The 11011-nt window shown below is 38.1% G+C and overlaps 1 non-coding gene across 1 annotated transcript; it reads right to left on the bottom strand.

The window, feature by feature from the left end:
* Positions 1-7877: 7877 nt before the first annotated feature.
* Positions 7878-7951, bottom strand: trnan-guu (transfer RNA asparagine (anticodon GUU)). The gene has a single exon. It is a non-coding gene; the product is annotated as a tRNA-Asn (tRNA).
* Positions 7952-11011: the final 3060 nt, after the last annotated feature.

Below are 11011 nucleotides of genomic sequence, written 5' to 3'. Positions count from 1 at the left end.
GAAGAACAGAGCATCAGTCATTTGACCATTTCAGGTCATGTGATCAGAGGACTCTCATGTTTGTTACCAACATGGTTGTTTGTAGACTGGATTAGATTTTAAGATAAGATAAGATAAGATAAGATAAGATAAGATAACCTTTATTAGTCCCACACGTGGGAAATTTGTTTTGTCACAGCAGGAAGTGGACAGTGCAAAAGTTATGAGGCAAAAATTAGAATACAATAAGAATAAATACAGTACACAACTGTACAGAATATAATAAAATAAAATACTATATACAGTAGAATAAAATAAAATAAATATACAATAAGATAAAAATAGAATACAAATACAAATACTATAAACAACTGAGTAAAAATACAACGATGACAGAAAGGATTATTGCACTTAGTATTATTGCATATGTATGGATGTGTGTGCTTGATCAGTTAAAGTCTTTATTATGGAGTCTGACAGCAGTGGGGAGGAAAGACCTGCGAAATCTCTCCGTCCCACACCGTGGGTGCCGCAGTCTCCCACTGAAGGAGCTGCTCAGTGCTGTCACAGTCTGCTGCATGGGGTGGGAGATGTTGTCCATCAGGGATGACAGCTTAGCCGCCGTTCTCCTGTCACTCACCACCTCCACTGGGTCCAGAGGGCATCCTAGAACAGAGCTGGCCCTTCGGATCACCCTGTTCAGTCTCTTCCTGTCCCCAGCAGAGATGCTGCCGCCCCAGCAGACCACGCCATAAAAGATAGCAGAAGCCACAACAGAGTCATAGAAGGTCTTCAGGAGTGGGCCCTCCGCTCCAAACGACCTGAGTCTCCGCAGCAGGTACAGCCTGCTCTGCCCTTTCCTGTAGAGGGCGTCTGAGTTATGAGTCCAGTCCAGTCTATTGTTCAGATGAACACCAAGGTACCTGTAGCTGTCCACAGCCTCAATGTCCATACCTTGGATGTTCAGTGGTTGCAGTGGAGAATGCTTGTGCCTGCGGAAGTCTACCACCAGTTCCTTGGTTTTACTGGCGTTGATCTGGAGGTAGTTCAGCTGGCACCAGTCCACAAAGTCTTGGGTCAGACCTCTGTACTCCTTGTCGTCCCCATCAGTGATGAGGCCGACTATTGCAGAGTCATCAGAGAACTTCTGCAGGAAGCACTGGGTGGAATTGTGGGAGAAGTCTGCAGTGTAGATGGTGAAGAGGAACGGAGCCAGAACCGTTCCCTGTGGGGCCCCCGTACTGCAGACGACCCTGTCCGACACACAGCCCTGAGTCCTCACATACTGTGGTCGGTCAGTGAGGTAGTCCAGGATCCAGGTAGTGAGGTGATGGTCCACTCCAGAGTTCACCAGCTTGTCCTTTAGAACCGAGGGAAGAATGGTGTTGAAGGCACTGGAGAAATCAAAGAACATGATTCTCACAGTGCTTCCAGCGGTCTCCAGGTGAGCGAGGGAACGATGTAGGAGGTGAATGACGGCATCATCCGCTCCAATGCCAGGCTGGTAGGCAAACTGAAGTGGGTCCAGTGATGAGCTTATTAGGCGCCGAAGCTGAGCCAGGACCAACCGCTCCAGGGTCTTCATCAGGTGCACTGACTCAGATCAGAGTGGAGCTGGTTTAGTTTATCTAAGAAAGGTTTGTTTCTCCATCAGTGATAATTTGATGCTTATTACATCCTAATATAAAATGTAACCAATCATAGAAGACACTGATTAAATATTTAACAGCAGTGATTAAAGCCAGTGCTAGATTTAAACAATTTTTAATGCAGACTAACAGTAAACTGCTTCCTTAGTCAAGGTATAAAAGAGTACTACACTGACTCTACTCCTTATTAAATGAAACTTGCTTCCTAAAGGAAGATTAGAGCTCGTCCAGCCATAAAAAGAGATTTTTTTTAAACTCCCAGTAGGCAGGTTTAACTTCAGCTTAATGGTGTTTGCTGTTGAAGACACGTGAATTATTTCCACCTTATATTATATACCACCTTCTAGAGAAATTCTTGTTGAGAGAAGTGACCCATTGCAATTTGTCAATGACATCACTTTTTGAGATTGTCAAATACATAAAGGAAATACTGGGGAGATCATTTCCCTGTTGGAAGCCAGTCGTTCATCTGTTGCCCAAAGAGGATGGACTGTACCGTTTTTAGGACACTAATGTTTTGTTATCACCATGTTTGTTTGTAGACTGGATTCTATTTTAGTGCACTGACTCAGATCATAGTAGATGTAAATCTCCAAGTGTTTTAAGGCGCTTGGTAAGAAAGCGACTGCACTTTAAACCCTGGTGGGATTGTTCCTTAAGAAGGTCATTAACTCACCATTGATCAAGAAATGAGACACATCATTACCAACAGTGTTTTATTTATGTTACATTTCAAATCTAACATCAACAAAACACTCACATGATTTGAGTGTCTTTAGTTTGATAATGTCTGAAGTTTCTGTCTTTATTGTAGTGCTCTGTATGCTCGTCTGCAGTGGACACACTCAAGGTGACTGAACAGTTTTCACTTTTTCTATTTCTTCCTTTTTATTTAGCAAAGATTATTCTCAACCTGTATGACTCTACATAAATAAAGTATTAATAATCAATCAACATTTTGCCTTGAGCATAAAGTGTTTCAGATTGTCTGTTGTCTGATTGTTTGTGTTGGATTCTAGATGCTGTGCTAACTATTGAACCCAGCTCGTCCAGTTATTTCATTGGAGAGTTTGTTACCTTCAAGTGTGACATGAATGAAGGAAGACACACTGACTGGTATTACGAAATCAAGAAGGATGGTCGAGACTATGTCCCCTACAGGGAGCACAAAGACTACACATTGGAAATTAACTCTACAGATCAAAGTGGTGAATATCAGTGTTCTGGTACCTGGAAGGGGTCACATTATAGAGAGATCAGTAATACTGTCTTTATAACTGTATTAGGTAAGTCCTCAGTGATTAATAATGTGATGATTCCTGTTAAAATACATCTGAATTATAAAAATGTGTGTTTAATAAATGTTTCATTGAAAGTATTGTATTTCTTATGTGTTGGAAATTTAACAAAGATCCTTGCATTTTACCTAACTTTGTTCACAGTACACACTACAACCAAAATACTCAGACAATATGTCATTACAGCATGTGCATGTTTTACTGTATAAAAAGAATAACTGTGGATGAAACTTAATTTAAATAATGAAAAAAGAAACATCAAAAGATCCATATAATTTAAGGTGACGGTGTTTCTGTTGTCTAAATGTGTGTGTGTGTGTGTGTGTGTGTGTGTGTGTGTGTGTGTGTGTGTGTGTGTGTGTGCGTGTGTGTGTGTGTGTGTGTGTGTGTGTGTTTCCTTCAACAGTGAACTGCATTAGTTTACATTCAGTGTGACTTCTTCAGGCCTGAGATTGAACAAACATTCATACTGTGCTTATCTGTGCAGCTCTGTCACCATGTTGAGACAGAATTCAGAAAAATTTAAAGTGACTTAAAATGTAGAAAAAATATATATAATGAAGACATTTGTAGATTTTATTGGGGGGCGATTAAAAAAAAAAGGATTTTTTTAAATCTTTTATACATTCATATTGTATCAGGTGTACATTTCTTTCTTTTCTTGTCCATAACTGCAGATAAACCCAGGGCCAGCCACACTGACAGCAGGAACAACAATCATACCAGTAGGGGGCAGTGTGACACTGACCTGCTCTGTGCAGAGCTCTGATGGATGGAAATATGAGTGGTTCAGACGAACCCAAACAACCTCTGAAGTTCAAATCAGAGATCAACAAAACAGAGATATCAGAGTATCTGAAGGAGGAATCTACAGCTGCAGAGGAACAAGAGGAAACCCAGTTTACTACACTGACAGAAGTGATGATGTCATCATTGAGAAAACCTGTGAGTTCAGTCATTTAGTTTGAAATATACATTCACTCATGATTTTGTGTCATGAACTTTCAGCTGGTATAGAGACGCCAATGCTGACCTGCTGCTCCACCACCTGAGGACAACAATGGCATAAACAGGATAAATAAATAATATATTCAAACAAATAACAATTGATCTACAATTTATATAAAGAAAATAATAAATGTAATTCTGAACTACCATCTGATCAAATACTGCCATCTTTTAAAATAAATAAACAAACACAGACACACCACCAAAAATAATGTTACTGTTTCTATGATCAACATTCTCACAACTCTGAGTCACTGCCACTCACCTTTAGCAGGAGGCTTATTCAGATTGATCCCTTTAAACTCCCAGGTCCTAAAGAGGGACCAGCTTATTAATCAATCTTCAAGTACTTTTTAAATACAGCAAAGAAAATATAAAACTTTCACAGCTTCGATCAAAACGATTGTACAGTTAGTATCTCTTCAAGATCACCAAGATTTGGTGATGTTCACCATTTACATCTAGTTATTTAAAAGGTTTTGATTCAGTCACATGCAGCACACAGGACTGACAGCGCACAATCTGCTTTGAGGTAGCAGCCAAGAAAGATGCAGTTTGTGTCTATGAACAGTGAACATCCGCATATACACGATTCAGTCATTGACTTTTGTTCTTTTTCTAAACTGAACTGCAGATAAACCAAAGGCCAAACTGAGAGCTGATAACACAGCTGTTCCAGTAGGGGGCAGTGTGACCCTGACCTGCTCTGTGAACCCATCATCATCATCTGGATGGAAATACTACTGGTACAGAGATAATACCACAGTGGATGTTGTCCCCACATCAAATGGACAAATCAGTGTCTCACAGGAAGGACTCTACAGGTGCAGAGGAGGAAGAGGAAACCCAGTTTACTACACAGAGGACAGCCAGTCAGTCAGGATTGGGAAAACTGGTCAGTTTAACATGAAGTCAGATAAATTTCTGATTAAGGAGGAAGATGAAGAACAAAAGGCATTAACATTTTTGACATTCATGTGTTTTTATTGTACTTTCTTGAACAGTAACAGCCTCTGTTAGGGAAAATGTTCTAAAACACTTCTTCAGTAAAGACTCAGAGAAGAGAAACACACAGAGTTCTTGCTAGCAAGGGCAGCTCCCTACTGAGAGACTCGCACTAAGAAACTGCCCTTTATTTATACTTCAGTGTGTGTGTGTGTGTGTGTGTGTGTGTGTGTGTGTGTGTGTGTCTGTTACTGCTGATCAAAGGGTCAAACATCCTTGGTCAGGAAGAGGGTAGCCTCCCCCTCACCCTAGATGGTTCACCCTAGATAACACGGTGAGGAAGTCCTGCAGTTCATCTAAACAAAGAGCACTTAGACTAAAACAAAACGTAACTACGTTAATCCTGCCATAAAACAATAAAACCAGGTACAAGCTCTCTCGTGCTCCCAGGACGTGGGGGTGCATTCCTGGGGTGCACCCCAAGCCTGCAGCCTGTTAGTGATCACACTTAAATACTTATTTTCCACCCTGATTTACGAATAAATTCTTTACAAATCCTACCATGTGGATTCATGGATTTTTTTTTCACATTCTGTCTCTCACAGTTGAAGTGTACCTCTGGTGCAAATTACTGACCTCTGTCATCATTTTAAGTGGGGGAACTTGCACAATCGGTGGCTGACTAAATACTTTTTTGCCCCACTGTATATAATGTTCTTCCTCTACACCCCCCCTCCCCCCCCCCAATTTTTGCACATGTCGAGGAGCGTGTCAGACAACATTTCACTGTGTGTTATACTTGTATAACTATGCATGTGACAAATAATAAAGAACCTTGACCTTGACCTTGATATATATATATATATATATATACAGAGAGAGAGAGAGAGAGAGAGAGAGAGAGAGAGAGAGAGAGATTAGTATGCTTTGAGCATTTGCTTTTCTAATTATTTGCTTTGTTTTCATTTTCAGTTCAAACGCCAAATGACATTGTGCTGCGATACAAATCCCTCCTCAAGACATTTCCAAAGACGAAGACCATGACCAAAGCTTTTCAGAAGCATGGGCTAGACAGGAACACTGTTGTGTCCACTTCATCAGTTGGGGAGCTTGCTATTGCGATCCCCAATGTGTACCAGGAGCTACTGTCCAACAGGCCTAGTGGAGATACGGTACTAGCTTTTGCTAAGCGATGTGAGGCTGCAATTCAAGGCAGTGATGAAGTAAAAAACAAAATAGAAAGTATGAAGGCCGCTGGTACTTTGCTTCCAATTCGAAGAGGGAAATCTGTCTGAAACCCTAATTTGTTCTAAGTGGTTTTGTTTTTTTGAGCATATTGAACTGAAGAAAAGATGTGCAAAACCAAACATTTTTCAAAGATCTGTTCACATATGTGTTGAGTTTCCACACAAATAAGAGATTTACCTGTTAGTTTATTTTATTGTTTTTTTGTTTTTTTTTTTGATTTGTATAAATGTGTGTAGAGTAAATAATACAGCTGTGCAGTTTCAGTTAAGGTATAATAATTTATTATATTATAATTATTATAATTTTCCTTTGTTTTATGCCAGTGGTGGATTTAGGGATGGGATTTGTTTCCTTAATATAGTTTTAGCTATCTTTAAAGGGCTTGTATATAAGTTTAGCAATGCTAAATAACTGTTGGTGCTTTATACTTTTTATAGTAATGCCTAGTAATACTTAGAAATGTTTGTTGATCATAAATAAATGTTGACATGTTTTAAACTTTACAACAAAACTCTATTTTGTCATTTATAAATGTTTAGTAGTCATAAATAAATGGTGTCATGCTTTACACTTTACAATAAGGCTCCCATTTGGCATTTATAAATGTTTATTTGTCATTAATAAATGGTTTTATGCTTTACACTTTACAATAAGTCTCCCATTTGGCATTTATAAATGTTTATTTGTCATTAATAAATGGTTTTATGCTTTACACTTTACAATAAGGCTCCCATTTGGCATTTATAAATGTTTATTTGTCATTAATAAATGGTTTTATGCTTTACACTTTACAATAAGTCTCCCGTTTGGCATTTATAAATGTTTATTTGTCATTAATAAATGGTTTTATGCTTTACACTTTACAATAAGGCTCCCATTTGGCATTTATAAATGTTTATTTGTCATTAATAAATGGTGTTATGCTTTACACTTTAAAATAAGGCTCCCATTTGGCATTTATAAATATTTATTATTCATTAATAAATGGTGTTATGCTTTACACTTTACAATAAGTCTCCCATTTGGCATTTATAAATATTTATTATTCATTAATAAATGGTTTTATGCTTTACACTTTACAACAAAGCTCCAATTGATAGTTGTGGATATTTATAATGCATTTATGAAGTACAATTTTATATGATAAAAAATATGTTTACAAATGCTGATTGTGCTTACAGGATAGTAACTTAGTCTGAAATGTTTAATATAGCAACTCTAGATAAAATATATAGGTGAACACATTTGGCTCACTATTTGGCTCACTTTTTCTCACCCTTAACTAATGTATAATAAACCATTAATAATGGTTTATAAAGCATTTACAGATTAATTAATAATATAGCTATAAACTATTTATTAGCATCTATAAGGGGAGACTTATTGTAAAGTGGTACCCATGGTTGTAACATGGTTGGTTATAACATGGTTATAACATGGTTGGTGATAACATGGTTATAACATGTTTGGTTTTAACATGGTTATAACATTGTTAAAACATGGTTGGTTATATAATGGTTATAACATGGTTGGTGTAACATGGTTATATAGTTGGTTATAACATGGTTATAACATGGTTGGTTTTAACATGGTTATAACATTGTTGGTTGTAACATGGTTATATAGTTGGTTATAACATGGTTGGTTACAACATGGCTGGTTATAACATGGTATAACCAACATAGCTGTCATAATAGTTGCACTGCACGTTTGTGCAGCATTCTGCAATACCTGGCAATAACAGTGATATCGTCCCTGGGTGGGCTTGAACCACCAACCTTTCGGTTAACAGCCGAACGCGCTAACCGATTGCGCCACAGAGACTGACAATGCGCAACCCACAGGTGTCGAGACTGGCCTGGGGACTGGGGGAGGGTGTTCCGGTCTTTTTGGTTGTGGGGTAAACGATTGTGCAACAGAGACTGAGTAAAGCCAAGCAGGGGCGTCGAGAGAGGACCGGGTGGCTGGATGGAGGTGCTCTGGTACTTCCTCTCCATACCGCCTTGATTGTTTAAAATATGTGATTGTAGGTAATGAACTTGGCAGCAAGTATGCAGTTGCGGACGAACAACACCACCCCAAAGATGCATGTCACCCTTGATAAAACGGTTGACTGCGTTCATCAAACGACCGAGTCTAGCATGGATGCTATTGTGAAACAAAAGCAGTGCTTTTTCAGGATGCAGTTGCACTGCACGTTTGTGCAGCTTTCTGCATTACCTGGCAATAACAGGGATATCGTCCCTGGGTGGTGATGATATCCCCACGTTGTATTCACCACAAATAAACCCATCTAAAAAAGAAATTGATCAGTTTTTGGACAACATAACTCTTCCAAAATTATTAGACACTCAAGCAATGGCACTGGATTCACCACTGACACCAGGTGAACTCCAGGAAGCCCTGATAAGTATGCCCAATAATAAGGCTCCAGGTCCAGACGGCTTTCCTGCAGAATTCTACAAAGAATTCTGGTCGATTCTAGCACCAGTTTTCTACAGAACGTTGTTGGAAATTAAAGAAAAGGGCAGACTTCCATCAAATATGAATTCTGCAAACATTAATCTCCTGCTAAAACCAGGCAAAGACCCTGTATATCCCTCAAGCTATAGTCCAATATCCCTTATAAATGTAGACCTTAAAATAATCTGCAAAGCTCTCTCAAAGAGACTGGAGAAAATAACCCCCATCTTAATTCATCCTGACCAAACTGGTTTCATAAAAGGTAGGCACTCATCAACAAATACACATAGATTACTTAATTTGATAGACTACTCATACAGTAAAAACCTATAAACTACAATATTCTCTTTAGACGCAGAAAAAGCATTTGACAGAGTTAACTGGAAATTTCTATTTGCAACTTTACACAAATTTGGTTTTGGATCCTCTTTCATAAACTGGTTAAAAATATTATATAATTCCCCAACAGCTTGTGTTAGAACAAATGACCAGACATCCTCCAGCTTCTGTCTCTTGAGGGGCACCAGGCAGGGATGCCCACTCTCCCCTTCACTGTTTGCAATTTTTATTGAACCACTAGCAGCAGCAATTAGACAGAATTCAGTAATTAAGGGCATAAAATGCAAGAACGTGGAACATAAAATCAGCCTTTATGCGGATGATGTGTTACTCTTTCTCCAAAATTCACAAACCAATATCTCTGGGGCGATTGAATTGATAAACTCTTTTGCAAGAATATCAGATTACTCAATTAACTGGTCAAAATCTACAGTTCTACCGATTAATTGCTCCCTCCATAATTCCTCTTCTACACCACTGCAATCGGGAAATATAAAATATTTAGGTATTAATGCTTCTCCCAAGCTTGCAGATCTAACTAAATTAAACCATATCCCACTTTTAAAGAAGGTAGAAAATGATCTGGCTAGATGGAAATGTCTACCCATATCACTCATGGGAAGGGTTGCCGCTATAAAAATGATGGTCTTACCAAAAATAAATTATTTATTCTCAATGATCCCAACTAAACCACCACAAGATTGGTTCAGATCGCTAGATTCATGTATGTCCAAATTCCTTTGGAAAAATAAACCCCCACGTATAAGCTTAAAAACACTACAAAAGACCAAGGATAAAGGAGGACTAGAACTGCCTAACTTTCAGCACTACTTCTTAGCCAACAGGCTTCAGTTTATCTGAGGATGGCTAAAACATACCCTCTTAGATTAACCTTGACTAGACGTAGAACAAGCACTTTGCAATAATCTAGAGATCTCAGACCTACCATTTATCAGCTCAAACATCCAACGACATGAATGCTTTAAAAGCATCAACATCAGCTCTTTTCTGACAGCATGGTGGGAGTTTCTAAAATTGACGGCGTCTTCATTAATCCCATGCAAACGTACACCTATCTGGAACAACCCTGACATATTACAAAACAATAATATAATAAACTTTTCAGATTGGAGTGGTAAAGGAATCAAATATTTAGAACATATACTAGAAGGAACAGAATTTATCTCATTTGACAGACTAGTTACACAATATGGGATCAACAAGAAAAGATTTTTAGAATATCAACAAATTAAATCCATAGTAAAAAAGAAATTTAAACCGGGTCAAGTTGAACTACAAACACCACCAAGTGTGGTTCAATTTCTTACTCTTAAAACCCCCAAATTACTATCCAAAATATACAGAATGTTTTCTAAAACAGATGAATCAATATCACTTCCTATTGCAAAATGGGAAGCGGATTTATCAGTTAACTTAGACCTAAACTTCTGGTCTCAGATTTGCTTAAAAACCTTTCATCTAATTAGAAATCCCAGTCTTCAATTAATATAATACAAAATATTACATAGAGTGCACTATACAGGTCATCGGATGTTCAAGATGGGCTTTACGTCTACCAACAACTGCTCACACTGCCAAACCAATTCACCGGACAATTATATCCACGCTCTTTGGTTCAACACTGGTTATAACATGGTTGGTTATAACATGGTTGTAACATGGTTGGTTATCACATGGTTGTAACATGGTTGATTATAACATGGTTATAACATGGTTGGTTATAACATGGTTGTAACATGGTTGGTTATAACATGGTTGTAACATGGTTGGGTATAACATGGTTATAACATGGTTGTTATACCATGGTTGGTTATAACATGGTTGGTTATAACATGTTTATAACATGGTTGGTTATAACATGGTTGTAACATGGTTGGTTATAACATGGTTGTAACATGGTTGGTTATAACATCTGGTACTTCCTCTCCATTAGAGATGGCACGATACCACTTTTTTATGGCCGATACCGATACCGATATCATAAATTTGGATATCTGCCAATACCGATATGAATCCGATATAGTGTTTTTTAATCAACAAAACTGTTTTTTTAAATATCTT

The sequence above is a fragment of the Maylandia zebra genome, linkage group LG3 (assembly GCF_041146795.1).
Source record: "Maylandia zebra isolate NMK-2024a linkage group LG3, Mzebra_GT3a, whole genome shotgun sequence".
Lineage (NCBI taxonomy): Eukaryota > Metazoa > Chordata > Actinopteri > Cichliformes > Cichlidae > Maylandia > Maylandia zebra.
This window is presented reverse-complemented; position numbering and strand designations above follow the sequence as displayed.